At 39.8% G+C, this 14354-nt stretch overlaps 1 pseudogene; it reads right to left on the reverse strand.

Annotated features, from left to right (window-relative positions):
* Positions 1-2896: 2896 nt before the first annotated feature.
* LOC119537686 lies at positions 2897-3665 on the reverse strand (annotated as a pseudogene).
* Between the last annotated feature and the right edge of the window lie 10689 nt (positions 3666-14354).

The following is a 14354-nucleotide window of genomic DNA, read 5'->3' on the forward strand; positions in this document are numbered from 1 at the left end:
AACAACAAAGCAGGCACCCCCAGTTTGCCATTGGGGTCAGGAAATGTGTGGTCTTTTGCCCAAGGTGTCCCCTGGGTTACTTTGACTGTTGCAATGGGGAAAAATGCTCATGGAGAATTGGAGAGTTTGGGCTGAGTGCTCAGGTTTTCCTAGGCTTATGAAGCCAGGCACTGCACTAGAGCAGGCCTAGGCACCACACTCAGGTGGGCTGGGGTGTCCATGGGACACTGAACAAAACTCTCAAGGGAGGATTTGGGCAGAAAGATGTCACTTACCAACCTAAGGCTGAGCTAGTTGTAGATAATTGAGAGCCATGAGGGTAAGCTGGCATCACATCAAAGTGGTCTGAGTTGATGAACTCAAGCTGCTGTATGCATGGAAACCTGAACAGCTGTGTAGTTTGGGGAACAGAGTTGACTGGAAGGCTGCTCCATTGTCCTGAGGGGCTGGAGACTCAAGCTTCAGTCAAACCTCCATCCCGGGTCTTCAGCACCAAATGTTAGGTTGGAGTCATTCAGGAATCCACACAATGCAGTGAGTCATGGTTTAAGTAGAGAGTTTAAGGTTTATTAGAGGAAGAAAGCAGGTGAGAGCCAGGAGAAAAGAAAAAAGAAAGAAAATGGCTCCAGCTCTCTATCTGAGAGCAGCATTTTTTAAAGGAAAAACCCACATTGGGATGGGAGGGTGTTGGGGGGGGAAGGGTGCCTGCTGAGTGTGTTCTGTGCCTTGATTGGGTGAGTGCCTATTAATCTCTGGGCTGATTGGTTGCTAGGGTTTTGAACATTATTCTTCTTTGAAATGTAGCTGTGTTATGTATCTAGGGAGAGCAGGCTTTTCTGGTTGTTCATCTTATGGACATATCTGACCTTGCCTTACTCACCTTTGAGGTGCCACTGTGGCTGGAACAGCCTTGAACAGCCTTCATTCTTTACTTTATGGGGCACCTATTTTCTGTGAGATAAGCAGCAGGGCCCCTGGATCAGACATTCCTTCTATATGTTAGACTCTTTTTTTCTGGGGTCTGACACTCCACATCCTCTCAAAGACTTATTCTATTCACTCCTGCTTGTGCTGAGTCTAAAGACAAAACCCTAGACAGCCAGGTCTACTAGCTAAAAACAAAAACATATCCTTTCCAAAACCTGATGCTTATCTGAGTTTGTTGCTCTCCCATTACTAAGTTCCTGTCTGATTTTTTTTTTTTACAAGCAGTCAAACCCAGATGTATAGTCACACTACAGCTTCCACTGGTTTGTCTGAGCCTCCTCAAAAACAAGCTGATTTAGGGTTAGCAAACTCAAGATAAGTGATTTACCTATCTACTAGAGTTATATCTATATATTTAAATTCCCAGTTAGTAATAACACAGAATTAAGATAACTGATACACTCCAGGATTTATATTGGCTTTTCCATGTCTTCATTTTCTCTTTCCTGAGCTTGTAAACACAAAGGCACTACGTTGTATGGAACCTGTGCTAATAATATAGTGCCTCATTACCATTGTATACTCACTCAGCAAATAAATTGCCTCCTTACACATTAGTTTGAATAGGTATTTTCCAGATTTTTAAAGTATGTGTATTATTCTATCATGCTTGTTACTAAAATTAGAAGTGAAAATTTTAAAAAATTAAATCAAAATATGAACAGTGATTCTTGATCCCAGACACATATTCTTTGCTTATTTTCCCCTCTTTTTAATGTGTTTGATTTTACTTTATTGGAAACACGAATTGAATATAACTAAAAAATACACAATTTCTTTTCCAATCAATTCCATTTATCATTTTTAGCTTCAACTCCTGCCCCAAGGATGTTTAACATCATGAATACATTTTATTTTCTACAGTTATGTTTTATATTTTACAGTGCACATTTAACACTTTGGTCATGCATTTTTTCCCAATACTCACTTTTATTATCTATCTATTATAAATGTCTATCACTATGATTAGTCTTTGTATCAAGATACATAGCATGATAACAGATTTCATTTTAAAGCTTAGTATTAAATATTAAATATCTTTTCCATTTTAATTTTACTTTACCAAGAAAAAAAATAAAACTCATGTTATTTGAAGCCTGGACATATTTCCGTGATCAGCAGAATTATGTAAAAGATGGTGACTTTGTTTTTGCTGCTGTATATACAGACACAAGATCTAGAAAGATAGGAGCAGTTTATAAGGGAGGCATATTTTCTTTCAGAAACAGGATTTCTGAAGAGTCCCAGTCCATCATTTTTTCCCAAAATGATTTCAGGAGGAGGTAAAATCTCAACATGAGTTTCAAAGTACAGTCACTTTGAAGGGATGGTAGTTGTCTTGCTGGGAGGGGGATGGCTAAATTGGACCATCCCCTTCCTACCCAGCTAGGGAAATGGAAATGGAAAGTTTATTGCCCAGTGTGTGTGAAAGTGGCTGAAGCTCCGATGTACAAAATTCTCTAAGAGGTTTCTTCCACAACCAGACAAGTTAGATTTCCCCTCTCACTTCAGCAAATAATTTATTTTTAAAATCACTTGAGAAGTCCTCACCATCCATTAGTGGGAAGCTCTGAGAAAGAAGTCATCAGTACAGCCACTTTCTAGAACATAAGAGAATTCCTGAAGATTTTAGATCCCATAGAAGTGTTCAAAGGCAGCTGCCACCACAAGGATGTGGAAAATCTGATGAGACTGGAACCATATGTCAAACATTCCAGGGAATAAGCACTCAGGAATCCATACAGCATAAAGGGCAGCTCCAGTGATGTGCCTCAGAGCCATTAGGAATAACCGGCCCATCTCCCCTTGTGGTAGTGTGACAGAGAACTCAGTGATAGTAAAGTGCATGGTGGGCACATCACCACTCAGGCCAAGTCCCAAGAGTACTCATGCTCTTGTCTGCCAGTGCTTAGGAATGGCATATGGGTCCCAGTGCAGTACAATCATAGCAGAAATCCCCAGGACACAGATGATGGAGAGGTAGATGAACCATTGCCCTGGGGAGCAGTAGAAGGAATAAAACAGGCAGGGACAATGTTCCCCATAACCAGTAGAGTGATCCCTGAACAGTCTAATTTGCAAAAAAATTCTGACAGACTTTCTCTAAATTACTACAGACAGTGTGAAAGAGCCAGGATAAACTGAGGCAGAGCACGGCACCCAAAACCACATCCCAAAACCACATCTTGGAGTACATATTTGGTCTGAGCATGGTCAAGCTTCCAAAAATGTAAAACAGCAGGAAACCAAGTAGATGGGTCCAGATGCTGCCATTTTCTGTATGGATGCTGAAGATGCTCTTGAAGAGAGCCAGAAAGAGGGTTTGGGTGGTCTGTGGCCATGTAGCAGGTAGTCATTATCCTTCAGCCAGTTGGGGAGCACAGCATACAGGATGATATTCCAACATCCCTCCCAGATCTTATATACAAACTTTCCCATCTTCCCCATGGTATGGTGGCCTTGCAGGGGAAGTGGCAGTACGTGCACTTCCTCCTCTTCTTCCTCGAACATTGGGAATCTCTGCTCTTCTTCAGCTTTTGTTGGCATTGTGTGAATACCTGTTTGCCCTTCTCTTCTAGCAGGGGTCCCACTTCAGCCTGTTCCACCATGTCAGTTTTCCTGTTACTGTCAGGAGCCCCATTGCCTTGTGCCACCACAGATTCTTTGTGGGAAGACATCTGGCTGCAGCTTCAACTTGGGAAAAGGTTGAGTTTTCTCAGGTAAGGGGGAAGAGACCTCACCATGATGGTAGACATACTGGGCTGGTGGGCTCTGCTGGAGGCCAGGTCCCAGGCACTACATCCCTGGCACTGATGCAACCTGCTGTGGAAAAGTCCCAGGAGTCCACCACTCTCCCCTGGTCATGTATTTTTTTCTTTCTCAATTTCAACCATTCTCATCATTTTTCACAAACTACAGGAAAGGTTAAATAATATTGATAGCACTCTCCAATATTATCCATATAGAATACACTTTATAAAAGCATACTTCATCAATTTTCCCACAACTAGGTTTAGTTACTTGAGAATTCATTGTAGACTTTTTGGCAAATAAATATTAAATATCTATTTTTTTTTCATTTTTAATACAAGCATTTAAGTGTAGAGAACAGACCAAACAATTGGTGTTTGACCATTCTTTGATTGGTAGACCTTTGGTTGTTTGCATTTTTTTTCTTTCTGCCATTATTAAAAAATGAATGCTATAATAAAAAAACCTCATCTTTTTAATCTGATAAGTTAATCTTTTTTATTTTTCAAATAATGTATAAGGGCTCTTTCACAGTCTAACAATATGTTCTTGGGTGAGTTTTTACATGTATACAAAATAATTTGAGAAAACTGTGCCATGAATTATGAATTTTTTCAGGTATTGCTTTCCTTTGGTAAGTTTCCATAATAGGATTCTGACATTTACTGACATATCATTTTTTTTGTGTGTGTGATGATGAAATTGCAATATGATAATAATAGGTATGTGATATCACAGTTACAATATGAATGGTCTTTAAACATAACCTTCTGTTCTGAAGAAAATTGTAATTATTCCAGATTTTACTGAACACAGCCATTGTCTGTAAAAGACACAAAGCACAATTTCTCTTCATAATTTTACTAATAAATAGTTCCAAAAGAATGCTGCCAACTTACATGTAAATCCTTTATTTGATCACACATAAACTTCTTCCCCAAATTATAACCTTATGATTTCTTTTGATTATTTAATTTCACCCTATATGCAATTAATGAGTTGATGAACCAAAAGTTTTTAGTTAACAAAGTGGATTACACTTGCATTAACACTTAAGTTGCAGCAGTTACAAAAGGACCTTATGATTAGATTGCATAAACTTGACCTCCATTTATTTCCAAAAGTATGAAACTTTGATTTCCTACATGATCTCAGTCATGAATTTCCTCTACTTAGTCCATGGCTTCTTTATTGTCCTGAAGGAGTTTTCTCAAAGACTCCCAATTTTCCACATGGAACAGGAAGCCATTCTGGCTTTAGGATATTGGAACTAAATGGGTCACAAGCAGGCTTATGATGTTGACCATTTTATCTCAACCCTCCAAGTGGTTCATCCTTAATTTCACATATAGGGTTGTGACTAAGCTACATTTAAGGAGACTCAATTTTAAATTAGGGATCCAATTTTAAGAGCAATAAAATATAATGATTTCTACTATATGTCACTGTAGAGCAGACAAGTCTAGACCCAACCTCATGGTGTTCAAACAAGGTCCCCCTATGTCCGACTTGTGGTCTGCTTCCATACAGTAGATGGAAAATGTTGAGTATAGCCAAAACAATCTTGTAGAAAACAAAGTTGAAGAATTTATGATGATGATTTCAAGACTTACTATAAAGCTACAATAATGAAGATAGCACAATATTTTGTGAATATAGATAAATAGTTCAATGGAACAGAATTAGAGTCTAAACCTGTGCACATATGTATGTACAACTGATTATCAGCTAAGAAGTCAAATAAATTTAATCATATCCAGATTATATATAAACATCCCTAAAACCAATAACAAAAAAACAACCCAATAAGAATAGACAAAACATTTGAACAGACACTTCACAGGAAAAAAAAAATAATGGCCAATGAACACATGAAAAAGAGCCCTGGATCCTATGCCATCAGAGAAATATCACTACGATAACAATGAAATATCACTTTCTACACACTAGATTAGCTAAAATTTAAAATAATGAAATTACCAAATGCTGACTACTATTTGCAGCTTCTGGAGTCATCAGACATTGTTGGTTGGAGTGGTAAATTGTACAGCCACTTCAGAAAACAATTTGGCTGTTTCTAATAAAGTTATTTTATGTATACCATATGTCTCAGGGATGCCTCTTTCATCCTTACATAAGAGGAATGAAAGCATATGTGCAGAAAAATACTTGAGCACTAATGTTCATGATAGCTTTATTCATAATAATCTGAAATTCAAATATCCCAACTGCTTATGAAAAGAAAAGTGTATTAAAAAGTGTGATATATTCATAAAATCAGTTCTACTCAGCAAGAAGATGGAATCAACTAATGATGTGTCAAACAGCCTGGGTGTATTTCAATAGAATCAAATCAAGCAAAAGAAACCAGAAAGAACCATACTATATTGTTCTATTTGTATCATGTTTAGGATGGGTAAAATTAATCTGGTGATAGAAATCATATCAGTTGTGGTCTGGAATATGATGTGGAGGATTTACTGCAAAGAGACATCAGGGAAATTTCTGGGGTGATGGAAATGCTCTCTTGATTGATGGAGTAGTCAAACAGGGGTTTTCATTTGTCAAATCTTATCTATGCATGTTTATAATCTGTGCAATTAATTTATTATATGTAAATTATACTGTGATGGTTAAGTTCATGTGTCAATTTGACCAGGTGATGGTGTCCAGGTGTCTGGTCAAGCAAGTGCAAGAACTGGCCTAAACATTTCTGCAAGGACATTTGTGGCTGGTTAATAAACCAGAAGCCTGGTTACATAAATCATCAGTGAATTGGCTGCAGCTGTAACTGATGAAGGGCATCTCTTCCACAATGAGAGAATTCAATCAGCTGCATTTAATCCAATCAATTGAAGACTTAAGCAAGGAGATAGAGGACCTTTTTGTTTTTCAGCTAGCCAGTGAAGTGTTTCCTGAGTTGTTCATCAAACATCTGCATTGGAGTTGCCAGTTCACTGCCCTAGGTGTTCATTGAACACCTTCATTGGAGTTGCCAGTTTGCTGCCTGCTCTATGGAATTTGTACTCACGCATACCCACAGTTGCCTGAGACACTTTTATAAAATCTTATATTCATAGATATCTCTTGTTGATTCTGTTTCCTAGAGAACCCTAACCAATACAACTTGGTACAGGGAGTGATTCTTGAGAAAATCAATGTTAAAATGGACATTTTCAATTGGTTTTCTACTGTGATTAGATACAAAGGCACAAATGACTCCATTTCCAATAATCAAGATGACACTGACAGTACATGGCATCAGTTGGCAATGGAGATATGCAAAATATCACTGCTTGATTCTCCTAATCATACTCTTGTATGAAGCTAGGCTCTGGGTGACAGTTTTTTTGACATCTTAACAGAGTTTTGCAGACTGAAGAGGTATAATGATTTTGGTTGTTTGCTCTTAGACATGCTGGATAAAGTTATAAGAGAAAGGGACTAGCTAAAGGCTTCAAATTTGAAACTTAAGTGCCATATGACAGATGTGTGCCCTGAAAGAAAATCTTATTCCCTGTGGCTGCAGACTTGAGATTTCTGAAGGCCAGAACCAGACTCTCATTCTGCAAGTAGCAGATTTAAATGCAAACTAAAATCTCAACCTCACAAGGTGTCTGCTGTTAAAGTAAATACATTGATTGGAAAAGAATGGGATCCTGAAACTTGGGATGGGGGCATATGGATTCATAATAATGGCAGTGAGGACATTGGAACCCTGGATTCTGCTGAGAATTTGTCAGATATACCTGTAGTGGTCTGTCCTGAGGAAACAGCAACCCCACCTCCAGTCTGCCATGAGGAGACAGCTACCCAACCTCCATCATGCTTTGAGGAAGCAGCTTCCTGATCTTCATTCTGCCCTGAAGAGCCTGCCATCCAACCTCCACGTAAAGAGATTTACCCTTCAGTGCCTGCTAAACCTGTAATTACCTCCTCTGAGGAAGCAGCCCTCATTCTTCTGTCTGAAGAGATTAATCCTGTTTCATGAGATGAGACTGCAACAGGATGTTCTGAAGTAAATGACTTGAGGGATACTCCTAATATTTTCATGGCTGAACCCCACCACCAATCTTTGTTTCAAGAGCATAACTAAACTAAAGTCCCAATAGGCCCTGAAGAGTAAGGTACAAAGTGTGTCCCATGAGGAAGTATGCTTTGCTCCAAAAGAACTGTATGAGTTTTCCAATTTATACAGACAGAAATCAGGGGAATATGTGTGGGAATGGATATAAAGGATGTGGGATAATTGTGAAAGGAATATAAAGTTGGATCAGGCTGAAATTACTGATATGGGCCCACTAAGCAGAGATTCTGCAGTCAATATTGTAGCTGGAGGGGTAAGAAAGGGCATTAACAGTTTTGGTGGTTGGCTGAAATGTGGATCAAAAAGTGGCTGACATTACCTGAGAACAAAATGCCAGAATTGCCCTGGTATAATGTAGTGGAGAGAATTCAAAGGCTTAGAGATATTGGAATGTTAGAGTAGATTCCTCATGAAAGACCTGCTCACACACCCCTGGAATGTCCTGAGGACACACCTTTTTCCAGGACTGTGAGGAAAAAATTTGTGAGACTAGCTCCATCATCCCTGAAGTGCTCTGTAGTTGCACTTCTCTGTAGGTCAGATATTACAGTGAGGACTGCTGTCACTGAGGTGAAATCCTTAAGCACAATGGGGATAATTGGATCCTGAGTTGGCAGAAGCCACATGGAAGCAGTTAATAGCCAAAGAGAAGGTGGACATGGCTACCACCATAATGGAAAACAGGCCTAAGGCAGCAGTCAAAATAATCTGACAGAGTCTGATTGCGTTGACTAGTACATCATGGAGTACACAGTAGTAAAATAGACGGGTGGTCTACTAAATTCTTGTTTGAGCTATATAAGCAGAATAATTCTAAGGCAAGTGAACAGAGGTCTACATTGAATTACAAAAACAGAGAGTCATGACCCCTTAATCAATTCCCAGACTTGAGACAGTTTACATATCCAGAGCCCCTTGAATGAGGGGAAGGCTAGATATACTTGGGGAAGGACCCTGTTACACTGCCAAAAATTTATAGTGTTAATCTTCCTCCAAGCATTCCCCAGGGGGATCTACAGCCTTTTAATAGGGTAACTGCATTGGGAAAAAGGAAATGATCAGATATTTGGGGGATTATTAGATAAAGGTTCAGAAGTGGCATTAATTCCAGGAAGCACAAAACATCACTCTGGCCCACCAGTCAGAGTTGGGGCTTACAGAGGTCAGGTGATCATTGGAGATTTAGCTCAGGTCCATCTCACAGAGTGTCCCATGGGTTCCTCGACCCATTCTGTGGTTATTTCTTCAGTTCTGGAATGCGTAATTGGAATAGACATACTCAGCAACTGGCAGATTCCTCACATTGGTACCCTGATTCATGGAGTGAGGGCTATTATGGTGGGAATGGCTGAGTAGAAGCTGCTAGAACTGCACCTGCCTAGCAAAACAGTAAACCAGAAGCAATACCAGATTCCTGGAGGAATTGCAGAGATTAATGCTACTCTTAAGGACTTGAAGGATGCAGGGATGGTGATTCCCATCACATCCCTATTCAACTCTCCTATTTGGTTTGTGCAGAAAACAGATGGGTCTTGGAAGATGACAGTGGATTGTCATAAGCTTAACCAGGTGGTGACTCCAATTGCAGCTGCTGTTCCAGATGTGGTATCATTGCTTGAGCAAATGAACACATCCTCTATTACCTAGTATGCAGCTATTGATCTGGCAAATGCTTTTTTCTCAAATGCTGTTAGTAAGGACCACCAGAAACAGTTTACATTCAGCTGGCAATGCCAGCAGTATACATTCACTCTGCTACCTCAGGAGTATATCATCTCTCCAGCCCTTATGTCATAATGCTGTCCTCTGGGATCTTGATCATTTCTTCTTCCCACAAGACATCACACTGGGCCATTATATTGATGATATCATGTTGATTGGACCTAGTGAGCAAGAAGTAGCAACTACTCTAGATTTGATGATGAGGTATTTGTGTGTCAGAGGATAGGAGATAAATCCAACAAAAATACAGGGTCCTTTCACCTCAATAAAATTTCTAGGTGTCCAGTGGTGTGGGGCAGGTTGAGATATCCCTTTCAAGGTGAAGGATAAGCTGTTGTGTCTGGCCCCTCCTATGACCAAAAAGAGGCACAATGCTTAGTTGGCCTCTTTGGATTTTGGAGACAACATATTCCTCATTTGTGTTTGTTACCCCAGCCCATTTACTGAGTGAACAGAAAATCTTCTAGTTTTGAGTGGGGACTGGAACAAGATGAGGCTCTATGACAGGCCCATGCTGCTGTGAAAGCTGCTCTGCCACTTGGACCATATGATCCAGCTGATACAATGGTGTTGGATGGGTCAGTCACAAATAGAGTGGCTGTTTTGAGCCTTTGGCAGCTTCCTATAGGACAATCACAACATAGGCCCTTACACTTTTGGGGTCAAGCTTTACTGCCCTCAGTAGATAGCCACACTCCTTTTAAGAAACAGCTTTTGGCCTGCTATTTGGCTTTAGCAGAGACAGAAGGCTTAACCATGGATCACCAAATTACCATGGGTCCTGAGTTGCCTGGCATGATCTGGGTATTGTCTGACCCATCAAGCCATAAAATTGGGCATGCACAGCAGCACTCCATCATAAATGAGAAATGGTATACATAAGATAGAGCTCAAGAGGGTCCTGAAGGCACAAATAAATTACATAAGGAAGCAGCCCAAATGCCCATGGCCCCCACTACTGCCACATTTCCTTCTTTTTCCCAGCCCACATCTATGGCATCTTGGGGAGTTCCTTACAATCAGTTGACTGAGGAAGAGAAAACTTGGATCTGGCTTACAGATGGTTCTGCACAATATGCAGATACCACCTGAAAGTGGACAGCTGCATCACTGCAGCTCCTTTCTGGGATGTCCCTGAAGGACAGTGGTGAGGAGAAATCATCCCAGTGGGTGGAAACTTGACCAGTGCCCCTGGTTATTCATTTCATTTGGAAGAACTGGCCAGAGATGCATCTGTGTACTGATTCATGGTCTGTTGCTAAAGGTTTGGCTGGATGGTCAGGGACTTGGAAGAGACATTGTTGGATAATTGGTGACAAAGTAGTCTGGGGAAGAGGTATGTGGATAGACCTTTCTGAGTGGGCAAAAACATGAAGATATTTGTGTCCCATGTAAATAGTCACCAGAGGGTGTCTTCAGCAGAGGAAGATTTTAATGATCAAGTTGTTAAGATGACCCATTCAATGATTACAAGTCAGCCTATTTCCACAACCACTCCTGTCATTGCCAAATCGGCACATGAAGCCTGTTAAAATCACATGGTCACACAATAAAAGCTATATAGTTATACCATCATTATCAAAGATCAAGTCTACTGGATTATAGTTCAATAATTTCTGGAATTTCCATCTGGCTATTCTAATACACAGGAAACTAAAAAAGAAATATCTATAAAATTAGTCAGTAGGTATAATAAATTGTTAAATTCTAACTTCATGGTTACATCTCCTCATTCTCATCTGATCATTCCCCAATCTTCAGGGCTATCTGGGCAATGAACATTTTAACTTCTTCATCCTAGAATGGAGAATTGACTAAATGGGTTAGAGGCATAAAACTGGTTGATGTAGTTGGAAGGACGGGTTCCTCTGAGTTTCAGGGCTTATCAGTCACAGGAACAATCTGGAGGCCTTAAATTTCTTAAAAAAAAAAAAAAAAGCTTACTAAACATCACTTTCATAGAGTCTTAGAGCCCAAGTAATTCTTTAGATTTTTCAGGAATACTGTTGGTTGGGGTTTGGCATACTGTAGCAATTTGCAATATATGGCTGAAGCTTGCACAGGACTAACATCCAGGATGACTTCTTGACTCTATTTGAAATCTCTTAGCCACCAAAGCTTTGTTGTGTTTCATTTCTTTTCCTCCTTTTGGTGAAGAAGGTATTCTCAATACTATAATGCCAGGGTAAATTAGCCTCTTTCCCCAGCCACACCTGTCATTGCCCAATGGGCTCAAGAACAAAGTGGTCATGCTAGTAGGGATAGAGGTTATGCATGGGCTCTGCAACATAGACTTCCACTCACCAAGGCCAACCTGGCCACAGTCACTGCTGAGTGCCCAAACTACAAGCAACATAGACCCATACTCAGTCCCCAGTATGGCACCATTACCTGAGGTGATCAGCCTACTACATTGGACCACTTCCATCATGGAAGGGGCAGCAATTTGTTCTCACTGGAATAGACACATACTCCAGATATGGGTTTGTACACAAGGCTTCTGCCAAAACTGTCATCCATAGAGTTATGGAATGCCTCTTCCACCATCATGGTATTCCACACACTGTTGCTTCTGACTAAGGAACCCACTTCACAGTAAATGAAGTGAGGAAATGGGCACATGCTCATGGAATTCTCTGGTGTTACCATGTTTCCCATCATTCAGAGGCAGCTGGGTTGATAGAACGGTGGAATGGCCTGTTGAAGACTCAATTATGGTGCCAACTAGGTGGCAATACTTTGCAGGGATGGAGCAGTATTCCCAGGAGGCTGTGTATGTTCTAAATCAGCATCCATTCTATGGTGCTGTTTCTCCCATAGCCAGGATTCACAGATCCAGGAATCAAGGGGTGGAAAAAGGAGTGACACCATTCACTATCACTCCTAGTGATCCACTAGGAAAATTTTTGCTTCCTGTCCCTGCAAGCTTACACTCTGCTGGTCTACAATTCTTAGTTCCAAAAGGAGGAGTGCTTCCACCAGGGAACACAATAATTCCATTGAACTGGATGTTAAGACTGCCACCTGGCTACTTTGGGCTTCTTATGCCTCTGAATCAACAGGCAAGGAAGGGGATTACTATACTGGTTGGTGAGATTGATCCTATTGGGGGAAATAGCACTGCAAGTACACAATAGAGGTAAAGAAGAGTTTTCCTGGAATACAGGAGATCCCCTAGGGTGTCTCTTACTACTACCATGCCCTGTGGTTAAAGACAATGGAAAACTGCCATAACCCAATCCAGGCAGGACTACCAATGGCCAAGAAACTTCAGGAATGAAGGTTTGGGTCACCCCACCAGGCAAATAACCACAGCCAACTGAAGTGCTTGCTGGGGGTAAAGGGAACATGGAATGGGTAGTGGAAGAACATAGTAGTAAATATGAACTACAACCACATGACCAGTTACAGAAACAAGGACTATGATGGCATGAATAGTTCCTCCTAGCTTTGAGTATGTTTGTGTTTGTCTGTAAAGCAAAAATATTTCTTTTCTTTTCTATCTTATCCCCTTGTAATATGACATAAGCTGTACTGTTCATTCTGCAGTATTTAAGTTAAAGGAAATCAATTTTAAGAGAGTTAAAGTCACCCAAGGACTTTCACCCTATTCTGGAGAGATTTTCTGCCTTTCTGTTTGTACACAGGACAGTGGAGTACGGTTAGGCAAAATACATGTCTGTTATTGTATTCTACTTAGAGATAAACTATGGTTTAAGGTGATGTGTGTAACTGCCAAGTTGACAAGGGATGTACTGTGATGATTAGGTTCATGAGTCAACTTGGCCAGGTGATGGTGTCCAGGTGTCTGGTCAAGCAATCACTGGCCTGTTACTGCAAGGACATTTGTGGCTGGTTAATAAACTACAAGGCTGGTATATTAAATCATCAATCAACTGCATCTGTGGCTGATTACATCAATGAAGGTCAACTCTTCTAGAATGAGATAATTCAATCAGCTGGATTTAATCCAATCAGTTGAAGACTTTTAAGTGAGACAGATAGAGGACATTTTTCTCCTTCAGTGAGCCAGCAAAGCATTTCCTAAGGAGTTCATCAAACACCTGCATTGGATTTTCCAGCTCACCACCTGAGGAATTCATCAAACACATTCATTGGAGTTGCCAGTTTGCTGCCTGCCCTATAGAATTTGGAGTCATACATACCCACAGTTGCTTGAGACACTTTTACAAAATCTTATATTCATAGATATCTCTTGTTGATTCTGTTTCCCTAGAAAACCCTAATACATATATCTTAATATAATTTTCAAAGAAACCATTATAAGATAACTTTTAGCTTGTTATTTTTATTTTTCTTCTCAGTAGCTTGCCCTAAATTTCTATGTAATAGATATAAATGGAATTCTAAAGGCTACATTTTATGAAATATATATCTCTGTATTTTACTTAATATATTTCTGAGAAGTAGATTTAATTTGATTCCAATGTTTTTCCATACTGAATAATTTTCTCATGAATATTCTTATTTATATATTTTAATAACATATATATATATGTAGAACTGAATTCAGAAGTGTATTAACTGACAAGGAAAATATATTTCTTTCAAACTGTTTGTTGGACCTTTCAGAATAATTATGTTCCTCTCTTCATGGCATATCTTCATCAGTAGGCCTAGCAAAGTGTAGCTCTTTTTAAATTTATTTCTTATTCCCTTTAACGGTATTCATTTAACCATCTCTTCTGCCACATCTTTATACAGTTAATGTGAATCTGCTTATTTTGTCCTTGCAAAATGTTTGTTTCTGTTCCTTGTGCATGCATTTATACTCTACCTAAATGGC

The sequence above is a fragment of the Choloepus didactylus genome, chromosome 6, assembly GCF_015220235.1.
Source record: "Choloepus didactylus isolate mChoDid1 chromosome 6, mChoDid1.pri, whole genome shotgun sequence".
NCBI classification, from domain to species: Eukaryota; Metazoa; Chordata; class Mammalia; order Pilosa; family Megalonychidae; genus Choloepus; species Choloepus didactylus.